Genomic DNA, 15979 nt, shown 5'->3' with positions numbered 1-15979 from the left:
TCTGTTCCTCAGGCCAAGGTAGATTCTAGGAAATGCTGTCACAGAACTTAGTTTGTAAATGATAAGGTTTTATAAAACACATGAGCTTCTGGGAGTGGAAGACAGATTCTGCAAAGATTCTGGGACCTGCCACTTCAGCAAATTTCTAGTGCTCAATCATAAGGGCTATCCCAGGACAATCGCACCAACGTAAAGGCTATTTACTGTATCTTTCATCACCCACCACAAAGAAACACAATACCCAATTGGCCTCTTTGGGTTCTGGAAGCAGCACACATTCCACATCTAAGAATACTCTGGCCCATGTAGTGAACTGATAGACTTGAATGGGGTCTGGAATGGAAAAGGACTCTACAGCAAGTCCAGGCTGCAGTAAATAAAACCGGCAGTTTGGGACCTAAAATCCAGCAGACTTTATGATTTTGGAGGTTTCAGCAGTGTAAAATATGCAGTATGGATTTTATGACAAATTCCAGTGGGAAAATCACAATTCAAGCCGCTAGAGAAGTCATGCCATCTGCAGCAAAAATACAAAACAAAACAAAACTATGTTCCTTTAAAAAAGCAGCTTCTGGTATGCTACAAGATTCTTAGTTTATCCGTTTGTTTAAAATTTCCTATGAGCTCAATTATATTGGACCCACCAAGTCATGTAATTAAGTGGTCCCAGCAGCAATCCATCACAAATTGAAACTGTATGTACTAAGCAAAACCAGAAGGCATAAGTAAGCTATGTGAACAGGTTGCTCAGAACCACATGTCACTCACCATGGTTGTTTCACCATGGTTCCTTCAGTTTATTCATACCTATGGCCATGTGAAAGATTCTACCTAATCAGCTGAAGGAGGGAAACAAAGCCCAGTGGATAGGTTGGCTAGGTTAATGGAAGGATTGCCTCAGTATGTGGTATAAGCTGAAAATGATATGCCTGCTCTATAGTTATTCTTAGAGGTGGCCTTGAAAGATATTGGTGAGGCAAAATTTTCCCAATAGGTGGAACTTTTAATGCTGTTTATGTCTATGCATGCTTTGGTAAAAGAAAAGTGTTCTGAGTGGAAAATGGCTTAGCTAGCTTGCCAAGGAACTTATAGAAATAAATTGAAAGATCAATAACAAGAGAGTCTGGAGAAAAGGTTTCTGAAGGATATATAAAATTAGGTATAAGGTGAATATTTTTATAATAAAAGCTAATGCCCACAGAAAACACCAACTATGGAACAGGCACTGAAAAACCGAGCAGACAAGATAATTCAGAAAGTTGTCTTAAGTCAGCCTTTGTCATTAGCCACTTAGAACTAGCTAAAAAGGCACCCGGAAGGATTGATCACAGCGGCAAAGACTTAGATTATGTATGGGACTAATAGCATGGAATACCACTTACCAAGGCTAATATAGCTACTGTATCCTCTCATCAATTTTCCAGAAATAAGACTGACACAAAATGTGGCACTATTTCTGAAGGAGATACCATCACTCGGTGACAAGGTGACTACTTTTGGCTCCTCTTATCTGAGGATGACAAGTGACATTTTTATTGGATGTGAGTTTGAATTCTGCTTTGTAGGACTTCAGCCAAAACTATTATCTGGAAGCCTACAGATGTCTAATTTACAGCTGTGATGGCCAATATTGTGAGTTAAGTTTGCTACACCATGGTACCCAGTTTTTGGTCAAACACCCAGTCTAGATGCTGCTGTGAAGGTATTTTTTAGGTACAATTAATTTAAATTAGTAGATTTTGAGTAAAGCAGTTTACCTTCCTTAATGTTGATGGACCTCATCCATTCAGCAGAAGGCATCAAGAGAAAACACTGAAGTCTTCTTCAGTGTTTATAGAATTCTTCCTATAGACAGTCTTTGGACTCAACACTGCACCATCAACTTTTCTCTGAGTCTCCAGCCTGCTGGTCTTCCCTGAAAATTTGAGACTTGTCAGCCCCCACAATTATGTGAGCCTGTTCTTTAAAATATCTGTCTGTCTATCTGTCTGTTTCTCTCTCTCTCTCTCTCTCCCCCCCCCCCACACACATACACACACACACACGATATGAAAGTATCCAAATATTGGGATCCACTAGACATATTGTACAATGTACCACCAAGAATTAGCTAGCCTTAGAACATTGGAATGACCTGCCAGACGTAATGCTAGAAGCATCAGCTCAGAAGTAATATTCTGTGATGATGGGCTGCCGTCTCTTAGGATGCAGCATCCATATTGAATTAGAGACTTATATAGCACTGTGTCCCCCCAAGAAAAACATGCATGCATACATGAACCAAAAGGTAGAAGTAGAAGTGGGTTTACATATATACCACCATTCCTAATGATCCACTGTAAGACTTTGAGATTTCTCTTACCACAACTCTGGATTCTGTACAGTTTGAGCTCCTGGTCCCCAATAGGGTCATATTCTTGCCAGTGGACATGTGTAGCAATTGACCTATATTCTTTGATTGCCATCTGGGCACTTTGGAATGCTGAGATCAGGGAACAACAGACAAGAAGAATAGTTATTATCTTGTCAGGGGCAATTGATCCTTACCAGTAAGATGAGTTAGGATTATTCTTAGATAATGGACCAGAGAAAAATATTCATGGAATCTACTTGGATATCTCTTGGTACTCCATTGCCTGACAGTACATGTGAATGAACAAATGCAGTAACTCTATTCTGAGAAGGGTTTTGTTACACTAAACTCAAACACCCCTAGGTCACTCCACTAGTCATGGAAACCAGTAGAAATAACACTGAGGATGAGGGTTATTTAAATCATTGTGGAAGAGAGACTATGAACACCAGTTGTGGTCCCAAGAAAAACTACAGCAGTGGTGGTTATAGTTGTCCCACTAACCTCATGCTTTTTTTCCACCCTGGAAGAGAGGTCCATCAGAACCCTGAAGGGGCTACAACCTAAATACATAAAAAGTGAATCCATGTAATGCAAGACATGGATCATGTTAGTCATAGAGTTATTCCTCTCTGATCTCTCTTTGACGAGAATTCGTCATTCAGTTGTATTGAGTATATTTAGCTAACAGCCTCCAACTGCAATGCTTTAAGGATGCACTTCAATGTTCCAGCCAAGGCTATGTTTTTGCCAGGCAGCACCAAACTAATGATTAAACAGAGCAGGGGTATTATGACCTGGCTATTTCTCACTAACATGGGACTTCTCAAACAGGTACAATTTGCTTCAGAGCTCCCCAAAGAGTTAGTCAATGTTGTGTCAGATTTGTATCATGGGATGAGGCTCTTCCTGCCCAGGTCTTTTTCTTTCTTAATTTCTACTCACAGATGTCAGATCAGCCTCACAATCTGACATACCTGCCTTCTGCCTTTTTATCTTTTACAGGAGTTACCTACTCCTCCCATCCTCCAATAAACATTTTGTGCTCCTTAATCTTGCATCAATGTCTGACACACTATGGAAGCCAGAAAATATCTTTAGAGTGCTAAGGAAAACAACTGCTAAAATCTAGCATGCTATCTCCAGTGAAATTATCCTTCAAATGAGAAGCTAAAATAAAGACATTCTCAGACAAAGGAGAAAAAGCTGAGAGGATGTGTCACTAGCAGCCCAACATTACAAGAAATACTAAAGGATTTCCTTCAGCTGTAAGGAAAATAAGCCAAGATAAAAGCAGAGAGGTGAAAAGAAATAAATGGCTCTGGAATGGTAAATAAATGGATAAACATGAAACTATTTACTATTTGGAGCAACAATCATAATATTTTTGGAGGGTTTTTACATTAGGATGAAAGGCATGACAAAATTAGCAAAATATAAAAAATGAAAAAGAGATGAGAGTGTATTAAGTGGAGTCAACTGGTAGAAAGAGCTTACATTGTTTAAGATGTTCTAAAAGTACTAATTTAAGGTATACTGTAATAAGTTAAAGAAGTAATTTCTTGGATAACCACAAAACAATGATACTAAAAGTTATAACCCCCCCCCCCCCAGGAAAAAGCTAATAGAGGAATAACAAAAATATTTAATCAATACAACAGTAACAAATAATATATGGAATAACAAGACCAAAAAGATGTTAGACTTAAACATAACCATGTCATAAATACACTACACATGAATTGATTAAAAATTCCTATTAAAACACAAGGATTATCAGAGTGGATTTTAAAAGATCTAATTGTATATTGTTTACAAGAAGTGTACTTTAAGTATAAAAGTAAAGGTATATTGAAAATAAAACAATGGACAAAAAGGTTTTCCATGTAAATACTTACCATAAGAAAGATGCTATTACCGTATTAATATTAGACAAAACTGCATTGAATGCAAGAAATGTTACAAGACATAAAGAAACACTTTGTAGAGATAAAAGTCCTATTTAATAGGAAGATATATAAGCCTAAACTACTATGGACCTAATAGTAAAGATTTAAAATATATAATGCAAGAGTTAACAGAACTAAAAGAATAAACAAGTATATGCACAAGTTCAAGTGGCAGTTTAACACACCTTTCTCAGTAACTGAGAGTATAAACAGGTAAAAAATTTAGTAAGGATATAAGATTTGAAAAATATAACACACTCAAGTTTTAACTGATGAATATAAAACACTGCAAGATTTCAACCCAGTTGTCTCAATAACTAAGAGAACAGCAGACAAAACCCCCAAAGGTAGACTCAGAATAGCCAATACAATATTGAAGGATTACAAAGTTGGAAGACTGACACTCTCTGACTTCAAGATTTACTAAAAAGCTAATAATCAAGACAATGTGGTATTGGTGAAGGAACAGACAAAATAGAGAGCCCAGAAGTAGGTCCACATAAGTATAGTCGACTGATCTTTGACAAAGGAAAAAAGGGCATCTCAAAATAGAAAAAGTAGTCTTCCCAACACATGGTGCTGAAACAACTGGATATCTGCATGCAAACAAAACAAAACAAAAGGAAAGAAAGAAAGAAAGAAAGAAGAAAGAAAGAAAGAAAGAAAGAAAGAAAGAAAGATAAAATAAAGAATTTAGACACAGATCTTATGTTTGTCATAGAAATGAATTCAAAATGGATTCTAGATCTAAATGTAAAATGCAAAATTATAAGCTCCTAGAATTTAACATTAAGAGAGAATCTAGGTAATCGTGAGTATGGCAATGTTTTTTTTAGATAAACCACCAAAGGCATAATTCATGAAAAAATAACTGATAAGCTTGAATTCATTAAAATTAAAAACTTCTGCTCTAAGAAAGACAATGTCAAGAGAATGAAAAGACAAACCACAGACTGGGAGAAAATATTTGCAAAAGACACATCTGATAAAGTAGCATTATATATTTTATAATATACAAAGAAATCTTATGACCCAACAATAAGAAAATAATCCATTTAAAACATGGGCCAAAGACATTAAAAGACTGCTCACCAAAGAAGTCATATAGATAGCAAATAATCATGAAAAGATGCTCAACATGATGTGTCATCAGCGAAATGCAAATTAAAACAATAGCAAAATATCACTCCAGACCCGTTAGAATGTCCAAAATCCAGAACACAGACACCAAATGCTGGGAAGGATATAGAGCAACAGAAACTCATTGCTGGTGGAAATGCAAAATGGTTCAGCCTCTTTGGAAAAACAATTTGGCAGTTTCTTCCAAAACTAAACATACTCTAACCACACAACCTGGCAATTGCATGTCTTGGCATTTACCCAGAAGAGTTGAAAATTTATGTCCACACAAAAACCTGTATATGAATATTTATAACAGCTTGATTCATTATTGCCAGAATTTGGAAGCAATCAAGATGTCCTTCAGTAGGTGAATGGATAAATAAACTGCGGTACATCCAGACAAAGGAATGTTATTCAGTACTAAAAATAAAAGCTATAAAACCATGAAAAGACATGGAGAAACTTTAAATACACATTACAAAGCGAAAGAAGTCATTCTGAAAAGGTCACATACTGTATGACTCTATATAACATTTTGGAAAAGGAAAAACCATGGAGACAATAAAAAAGATCAGTGGTTGGCAGGGGTTGGGGGAAGGAGGGATAAAGAGGCAGAACAAAGAGGATTTTTTAAGGTAGGGAAACTATTCTGTATGTAATTATAATGGTGGGTATATGTCAATATACATTTGTCCAAACTTATGAAATGTACAACATGGAGTGATTCCTATTGTAATCTGTGGAGTTTGGATGTAAAAGATGTGTCAACATAGTCTCATCAACTGTAACAAATGTGTTACACTCAGGTGTAGGATATTGAGTGTGGAGAAGGATGTGCATGTATATGGATAGAAGGTATAAAGGAGCTCTATAATTTCTACTCAGTTTTTCTCTAAACCTAAAACTTCCCTAAAAAATAAAGGATATTTAAAAGAAAAAACAAGTTAATTGCATAACCCCCCCACCAAAATCAATAAGAATAAGATTTGAAGAACTGACAAACCAAATTTATCTAGTTGACATATATAGAACATCATATGCAACAACCACAAAAAGCATATTCTTCTGTGGTGCACATAACACATTTACCAAAATAGACCATATTCTGTCCTTAAAATAAGCCTTGACAAATTCCTAAGGATTTAAGTCACATTCTGATCATCGAAGTATTTACATTAGAACTGAATAAAAGATAGACGACTAGAGAATCTATAAATATTTAGACATTAAGCAACATACCCCTGCAAAAGACTTAATTCAGAGAATAAATCACTAGGGAAATTAGAAAATATTTTGATCTAAATGATAAAAAAATACAACATGTCAAAATTTATGCAATGCAGCTAGAACATGCTGAGTAATAATTTTGTAGTTTTATATGCATGCATTACAAAAGAAGGATCTAAAATCAATAATTTAAGCGTCTTCCTCAAGAGTGAGAAAAAGAACAGCAAACTAGACTCAAAGAGGGTGGAAGGAAAAAAAATAATTAGGTAAGAGTAGAAACAGGCATACAATAGAGGCAGTCAACAAAGCCAAAAGTTGGTATTTTGAAAAGATTAATGAAATTCATAAACAACTAGTAAGATGGACAAAATAAGGGGTTGGGAGAGAATAAGAAGCATAAATTATCACTATTCAAAGTAAAAAAAAAAGGAAAACTATATTGTAAAGATATTAAAAAGGTAATAAGTGATTTTTTAAAGAATTTATATTCACTAAATTTTTAAAAATCATGAAATGGGAAAAAAAAAATCCTTTGAAAACACAAGTTACCAAAACCAGCACAAGATGGAAAATCTAAAGTGTTGTATGTCTTTTAAAAAAAATTTTTTTAATGTTTATTTTTGAGAGAGAGAGACCGAGTATGAGCAGGGGAGGGGCAGAGGGAGAGAGGGAGACATAGAATCTGAAGCAGACTCCAGGCTCTGAGCTGTCAGCACAGAGCCCAACACGGGGCTCAAACTCATGAACCATGAGATCATGACCTGAGCTGGAGTTGGATGCTCAACTGACTGAGCCCCCATGGCGTCCCTGAACTGTTCTATGTCTCTTAAAGTGTTTTTCTCCAAGTTAAAATCTATTGATTCAATACCAGTCTAATCAATTTAGAACAGTTTGGGGGGGGGGTAGTAAGTGGGAAGTGACAAGCTAATTCTAACATTTGTATGAAAAGCTAGCAACCTAGAATATTCAAGACAATCTTAATAAAATTCAAAATTAGAGGGTTTACTCTACCAGATTTCAAGATATAGTAATTAAGGCAAATATACCAATGATATCAAGTTAACAAACCAAAAGTAAGCCTACACATATATGGTCCTACTGCAAGCTAGTGACAGTAAAGATGGTCTTTTCAATAAATAGTTCTGGAGCAGTTGCATTTGTCTATGGGATATAAACAAATCTCAAAACTTTCTGCACACCATAAAGAAAAATAAGTTTGAAGTGGGTAACAGACCTGAATTTGAAAGTTAACAAATCAAATTTCTAGAATTACAGAACAATATCTTTATAAACTTGGCTAAAGATTTCTTAAAAGTACATAAAGAGATGAAAGAAAAAAAAAAGAATGGGACTCAGTTAAGAACATCTGTTCATCGGGCGACTGGGTGGCTCAGTCGGTTAAGCGCCCAACTTCAGCTCAGGTCATGATATCACCATCTGTGGGTTCAAGCCCCGCATCCGGCTCTGTGCTGACAGCTCAGAGCCTGGAGCCTGCTTCCGATTCTGTGTCTCCCTCTCTCTCTGCCCCTCCCCCGTTCATGCTCTGTCTCTCTCTGTCTCAAAAAAAATAAATAAATACAAGTTAAAAAAAAATTGTAAGAACATCTGTTCATCAAAAGAAGGGCAAACCACATCTGAGAAACTTTATTTGCAATACATCTGACAAAGGAGTTGTATTCAGATATGTAGAGAACTCCAACAAATCAGTGGGAAAAGACAACCCAGTAAAAAGTGCAAAAGAATTGAAAAGGCAATTAGTAAAATATGATATCCAAATGGCCAATAGGTACATAAAAATGTGCTCAACATTACTGGTCAATAAGGAAATGTAAATTTCATCTACAAGGAGGCCACTATAAAGCCACCAGAGTGGCTAAAATCAATCACTGACAATATGAATTACTGGCAAGGATACGGAACAAGTGGGACTCCTAAATTTAGCTTTTGAGTGTATCAATTGCCCCAGAGAATTTTAGGAAGTAATGAAAGTTGAAAAACTAATCTTATACCTACCCTATGACATACCAATCCAATGCCTACATACATACTCAAGAAAATGGCATAAATATCCACAAAGAATGAGTACAAAAATTTTAATAGTAACTTTATTCATAGAAATTAAAAACTATAAATAGTCCACATGTTCATGAAGAAGAGAATGGATAAATAAGTCATGTCATACTTATGCAATGGGATTCTATACCATAATACAAAAGAATGAACATAGAACAGCATGGGTGAATCTCAGAAACATTGTGCCAAATATAAGAAGTCAGACACAAAAAAGTAAATACTGTTTGGCTCCACTTATAGACTCCCTATGTAGTTCAAAACCAGCAAAATTAATTTATTGCATTAAAGTTAGAATGGCAGTGACCTGGTAGGGAGGAGGTGTTGATTAGGAAAGGGCATGAAGAAACCCTCTGGGAAGTTGGAATTGTTCTATACCTTCATCTGAGTCCCAGTTACATGGAGGTATGCAAATATAACAGTTATTGAGCCCTACACTGTGTGCGTGTGTGTGTGTGTGTGTGTGTGTGTGTGTAATTTCTCACTTTATTTATATTTATCTATTTATATTTCTCAATTTACTTATAATAAAATGAAAACACACATATACAAATATATACAAATGTTATTTAATCATTATTCATCACTTAAATTGTGGTTGCCACTGAATTTGAAGTTAGGACTCACAGAGATGAATGAACAGTGGTGCCTGGGTGGCTCAGTTGGTTACATGCCCAAGTCTTAATTTTGGCTCAGGTCTCTGCATTGGGATGCTCCCTGCTCGATCTCTCCCTACCCCTTCTCTCTGCCCCTCCCCTGCTTTCTCTCTCTCTAAAAAATAATAATAACAAAAAACATGAATGAACATCCTACCACACATTCTGGTGGTGGGGTTGTGAAGACAGGTATTTAAACAGACAAATCAGAATATCATATCATAAATTCTTTTTCAGAGTCATCATTATGTTGCTGAGGTAATAACTAGGATGACAAAAACCAAGTCTTTGTGGGGGCTGATGGCGAAGGCTTCACTCGAGAACAAATTTTGAGCTTGGAATTTTATATTTTATTTTATTTTATTTTATTTTATTTTATTTTATTTTATTTTATTATTTTTCAGCTTGGAATTTTAAATGAAATAGAAATGTTCTGGGGAGAAAGAAAATAGAGTAGGTGGAGTTTGCTTTTCCAGATGGATATATAAAAAGGTGAGATAACAGGAAAAATAAGTGGGGTTCATAATGCTAATGAAATTAGTGACCTGGATTATATCCAGATTACAAAAGTCTAAATAATTTAACACTAATGATTCCTAGGCATGAGTTAGGTGTGTTTAAATAACTGTGGAGTCTTCTTTATTTTATTTTTTAAATTTTATTAATGTTATATTTATTTTTGAGAGAGACACAGAGCATGAGCGGAGGAGGGGCAGAAAGAGAGGGAGACATAGAATCTGAAGCAGGCTTCAGGCTTGTAGCTATTAGCACAGAACCCGATGCTGGTCTTGAACTCATGAGCCTCTAGATTGTGACCTGAGCCGAAGTCAGAAGCCCAACTGACTGAGCCACCCAGGCACCTATGGAGTCTTCCTTCTCCTTCTCCTTCTCCTTCTCCTTCTCCTTCTCCTTCTCCTTCTCCTTCTCCTTCTCCTTCTCCTTCTCCTTCTTCTTTTCTTAATGTAATTTATTGTCAAATTGGCTGACATACAGTGTGTAAAATGTGCTCTTGGTTTTGGGGGTAGATTCCCATGGTTCATCGCTTACATACAACACCCAGTGCTCATCCCAGCAAGTGCTCTCCTCAATGCCCATCACCCATTTTTCCCCTCTCCCCCATCCCCATCCATCCTCAGTTTGTTCTCTGTATTTCAGAGTCTCTTATGGTTTACCTCCCTCCCTCTCTGTAACTATTTTTCCCCCTTTCCTTCCCCCATGGTCTTCTGTTAATTTTCTCAAGATCCACATAGGAGTGAAAACATATGATATCTGTCCTTCTCTGACTGAGTCTTCTTTACAACATGCAAGTTACTCCAGAGATCGTCATGCCCCTCTTGTACTTTCCACGCCTCCACCTTATCGAACACTCTCATAGGGAGCCACTGTAACTCCAACAGGAGTACATCAAGTACCACCAGTGTTTTGGGGACAGAAAGAAAAAAAGATTGAAAATAAATGTTTTAGGACAAGGCTGTGGTAAGCCAAGAAAGGAAAGATGAGGCTCTCATCAAAGGCAGAAACAGAATTTTCAAGCTATTTCTGAATAAACACAATAGGAGTAAGAATCTGATTGGTGGTTAGAGATAGTCACTCTTCCAATCCTGAAGAATATCATCCTTGTATACTTCTTGTATATTTCTGGTTTCCACCTTGTTACCAAATTGGAACAGACACTCCCTGAAACACTCAGTTCTTAGTAAAAACAATATTACATGAATTATAAATGTAATGAAAATCTTTCTCAAAGTGTGTATTTTTAATGTTCACTATGTTCCTCTTTGTACCCAACAAATGCAACTCTGAAATAGTCCTCTGGTTTTGTGGCAGGGTTTCATACAATCACAAGGGGATATAAATAGTCTTCTATCTGGCTTTTTTTTTCGCATGTCTTACTTTTTCCATACAATTTATGCTATCCTGAGAAGTTGGAGATTCCTCACCTTTCATCTGTAAAAATATTCTGTGTTGTCAGACTGTTTGAGCAGTACATTTGACAGGCTTTCATGTTCCATCTTTCCTATTAAAAATTGCACCATGAATAAATACTGCCCCCAGTAGTTAGTTAAAATAGTATCCGGCCACCTTTCACCCCTTTTTGCTCACAAAGTAATCTAAACCTAGCACATTAAGGGAGAGATCAAAGTGATGTTGCCGTTTTATGTACAGTAGGTGCAGCTGGCTCATTTGTGAGTTACCCCTCTCTAGGGCAGAGATAAGGCATGCAAACAGTTAGTTGTGGCCTTTCACCCGCAAAATCGAGTTCATAGTAAAATATGTGTGATGCACAAAAGAGATAAATAGGAAAAGATGTAGAAATCAACATAAAGAAGGAAAAGAGACAGATTTAAACATTTTCCAGATATTAAAATGTCACAGTATTTAAAATGAACAATTATGACAGAATCTAAATTTCTTTATGTGTGCTACATGGGGAAGAGGCCATATTATCTCTGTCCAATAAACGCAGGACAGACAGACAAGGCATCATGCAACCCCTATTCACATGTTAACCTCTAAAACTACCCTGCTAAGCAACTTCTGAAAAAGTCTTTTCTAAATCTGAACCCGATTTATCTCCCAAGTTATGAGCTTCGTCACCAGAGAGTCTAGTTCAAACATCAAACATTGTTCTTCGAAGGAAGAAAGTAACTCCCCCACTGTCAATGTAATTTTATCCCAGTGGCTGAGGATCACATTTTCCATTGTGGAGCACATTTTGCTTTTTCTTTTGTCCTCCTCTCCTTTTATAGAAAAGTCACATTAACGCCAGCCAGGACGTGGAATGCAGATGTCCAGCCACTTCAGGGATATTCAGGGAGATGGCAGCTATGACTAACGCAGGCAATGTACTTTTCTTGCCATATTTCTTTTGAGGATGCCTTCAGATTTGTGCCATGTCGTTGATTTTACAAGCTGTGGGACATGGCACTATATTTAGCCCAATATTGTCTTCCAAGAGCAGGCAAAAGTTTTTTTTTTTTTTTAATTCTACTATACCACAGAGGTAAGCCCAGGCATGCCAAACAGTTTTAAAATGTTATGAACCCTGTGAGGACAACCCGGGTCCTAGAGGAAAGACATTCAGGATACTTTAAAACATTTGATCTAGGTCTTTCACTTCCTATGAGACACGTAACCAAGTCACCTTCTAGTAAAACTTGGGGATAAATAGATCTGTGAGAGGTTTATTTCTGTTTATTCTATGTTTTACCGTCACTTGTTTCTGCCCTCAGTGCTCTTTTCCAAACAGAGTTTATGATCTCTTACCCTCAGAGCACATTTGCAAAAGGATGAAAAGGTGTGTTCCTTCTCTTTTGAAAATGCCTAAACTTTTAGAAGTGATCACGCAAAGTGCCTTCCTTTTGGAAGGGAGAGAAAAGAGTGGCTTGCCTTTAAGGTTGACCAAGAAGGAAGTGAAAGCTAGTTCGGTCAGTCAGCCTGAGAAGAAATCTGAGGTCTCCAGAGTAATGAGAACTTGAAAGTCAACTTGTGCCAGCCATTCATGGAGATAAGACTGCAAAGCCTTGGGGTTTATTCTGGGAAGAATTTCTGGAAGCCACCAAATCCTGGGCACAGGGTGGATTTGTTTTGCCAAAGATTCAGGTGTCACCAGATTTGAAGATTCAAAAAGAGCCAGTGTCAGCCTGTCATTTGCTTCAAACAGATTTTCCTAACCATTACCCTTGACTCTCAAACAGAATCATCATTCCAGACAGCCTGGTCTATACATGTTTCCCAGAGCATAACTGTTTGCTGCTTAGGGTCACACGACTTTGCTTCGTGACATGGTTTCTCTCTGGAATATGTCCCACATCTTTCTTCCTGTCTGATCTCACCTTCCCAGGACTTTAATCTGAATTCCTCCTCCTCCAGGAAGTCTTCCCAGAGTACTCCAGATTTCAGTAATCTTCCCTTTCTCTAACGTAATCATGTATGCCCTTGCTCCTCATTTTTGAGATTAGTTGCAATAGCTATAATTTTAATGTATTTATTACTATTTAGCTACTTAAATGATGCAAACATGCACAATTTTCCCGGTTATATATTAAGTTCTTTGAAGGAAGTGACCATGTCAATATCATTCTCTATATTACCCACAGAGCTTTGAGAAGCATTGTGCAGTGGTTAAGAGCGCAGATGCTGAAACCAGACTTCTGGGATTAAGTCCTGGCTTAACCACTAACTAGCTGTGTGATCTTAGACAAGTTGTTTAATTTTTGTGCTTCAGATACTTCTTCAGGACAACATAGACATAACAATAGCAATTATTTCAATACAGTTTTGAAAATTAAAAAACTCAATACATTTAAACAGCAGCACTTAACAAATATTTGCCATCATCATAATTATCATTATACTTATTATTATAATTATTCACATTTTCCCTGGAATACCTTCTTTTATTGCATTTACTTATGTGGATTCAATTAGAAAACATTTCTTGAGTTTCTACTGAATGCAAAGCATTGTTCTAGGCAACATTGAGAGAGAAAAAGACATATGCAACATATTTCCTTCTCTCAATAAATTTAACATGTGAAGAATACCTATCATTTAAGGAAAACTTATTCCATCTCCTTGTTCAGGTCTTCCTGGAAGCTTTCTCTGAATGTGGCACATCACATGGCATAGCTTGCCTAACTAAATTATTAAACACCTGAGGACAGAGCCTACCTTAAGGTGATTTTATCACTCGTAGTATCCAACAGAATGTTTTTCACATTGTAAGAACTGGGTAAATATTTAGTAATTGATTTAGCTTTATTTTGTCATTGTTTCTTTAGTGCAACTCTCAGGAAAAGCAAATACTAGCCTATTAGAAATACCTTGTTGTTGGAAGAGGTTGAAATTCCATAGTGTTGACCTTTGTGGTAGTACTAATTAGAGACTCTAAATGATTTCAGTAAAGCCAAGGAATTATGAAGTCAATTTTCAAAAGAATTTGTATGTGTGAGATATATACATATATATTATTGTATCAGCATCAAAATAGCTAGTTTCTTTCAAGGATATCACATAGGTTCTATGTTTGAATTTTTCTGCATAGATCTTATGACTTAAGGGCTATTGAAAACTCAAGGCTATCTTAGAATAGTATCTGAAATAACAATGCCCCTAAGTACAACACATTTCATTCTTTATCCTATGAAAAGATAATAAACAACACAATCATGTCGAGTTTTTAATTTTCCACACTTTAGTCTGAGTGGTTTGTTTCTTCTATGAGATCTAGGGTTACAACTGTTTTCATAACTTTTAGAATTGTAGCTCTGATTTGGTTATATGCCTTGTCTTTTTATTATTCTATATCTACCATTCAGCATGTAAAAAAGAATTATTAAATATTTGTGGAATGTTGAAAGGGAAAAAAATTCCCTTTTATTAATACTCAGAACGTTGAAGGAGGAAAAAGATGATTTGACAAAAGTGTTTCTAACATAAAGAAATCAAAATTCATAGTCAGAATTTGATTGAAATCATATATGTGTTAGCTATGAATTGGAGAAGATAAAATTTAGAATGTAAAATTCAAGGTGTAAGTTTACTTTAGGCACATTTCCTTAGAATTATGAAAACCAAAGCATTTAATAATATTGCCAAAGTATTGCCTATAAGTTGTAATTATAAAGCAAGGGAATTATGAACAATAACTTACAAATTTACCTGTGCTATTTCAATATTCATTCATTTGTACTTGTATTTGGACATTTCTATGTTCTTGTCTCTCATGACTCTTTATTTGTACATTTAATTAGGACAGGGAAATGAAATCAGCATAAAGCCAATTAAGATAAATAACAAGTCACTGGGTGTTGTATGGAAACCAATTTGACAATAAACTTCATATATTGGGAAAAAATAAATAGTGATATAGAAAGAGCTTATAAACAAACAAAAAAAAAAGATAAATAACAAGAGTATACTGTGAAAAGTTTTTATGTTATCTGTATTCCCAGGTCCTAGAATAGTGCCTGGAATATTGGTATATAGTAGGTGCTCAATAAATTGGAGCTGAATGTTTTTAAATGGACTTTTTGGTAAAAGATGGACATCCTTTTGTTAGATATATTTAAAAGAGGATCCCAGATAAAATTAAAAATAAACAATGAAAGAGTTATACAAACCTACCAGATTAAGTTAACTAAAAATGTCATTTCTCCTCTTTCATTGCTTATGTGCTTTCAATTTCATAAGAAAATTATTTTCTAAGCCAAACTAATATCAAATGTGATCTCTATTTATGAGAAAACCACATAGCAGAAGCTATCAAAGTAGGGTTAAATTTACATTCTGTCAAATCGTTTTACTTTAAGGGTTCTTGGAAGTCAAGCATGCTGGTTAATTCCCCATAGAGATTTGAATGCTCCAAAAACAATTCAGAACTTCCACTCATCTCTGCTAAAAGAAAAAAAGAGCGTAATGAGTATATAGGAGGCAGGATAAGAAAGAAAAAGTAAAAACGAAGAACGGCTGTTTAATTAAGGTGACAATGAATCTCTGAATCATCTAGGGACTTAACTGGTCATGGAATAATTCTCTACGAGTTTTTCCTAGTATCCAGCATATAGACACAAGCCAAATCTAGTTGCAGCATGTTAAAA

General features: G+C 35.9%; 1 long non-coding RNA gene across 5 annotated transcripts in view; it reads right to left on the bottom strand.

Moving 5' to 3' along the window:
* The window catches only part of LOC102902449, a 61600-nt gene that overhangs the window by 21571 nt on the left and 24050 nt on the right, over positions 1 to 15979 (bottom strand). For all 5 annotated transcript variants that reach the window (XR_006600562.1, XR_006600564.1, XR_006600560.1 and 2 more), the window contains 2 exons: positions 2363 to 2482; positions 1758 to 1915 (listed from right to left, as the gene is read on the bottom strand). This is a non-coding gene — a long non-coding RNA (uncharacterized LOC102902449). The remainder of the gene's footprint in view (positions 1 to 1757; positions 1916 to 2362; positions 2483 to 15979) is intronic.

This window comes from Felis catus, chromosome B4, assembly GCF_018350175.1.
Source record: "Felis catus isolate Fca126 chromosome B4, F.catus_Fca126_mat1.0, whole genome shotgun sequence".
Lineage (NCBI taxonomy): Eukaryota > Metazoa > Chordata > Mammalia > Carnivora > Felidae > Felis > Felis catus.
This window is presented reverse-complemented; position numbering and strand designations above follow the sequence as displayed.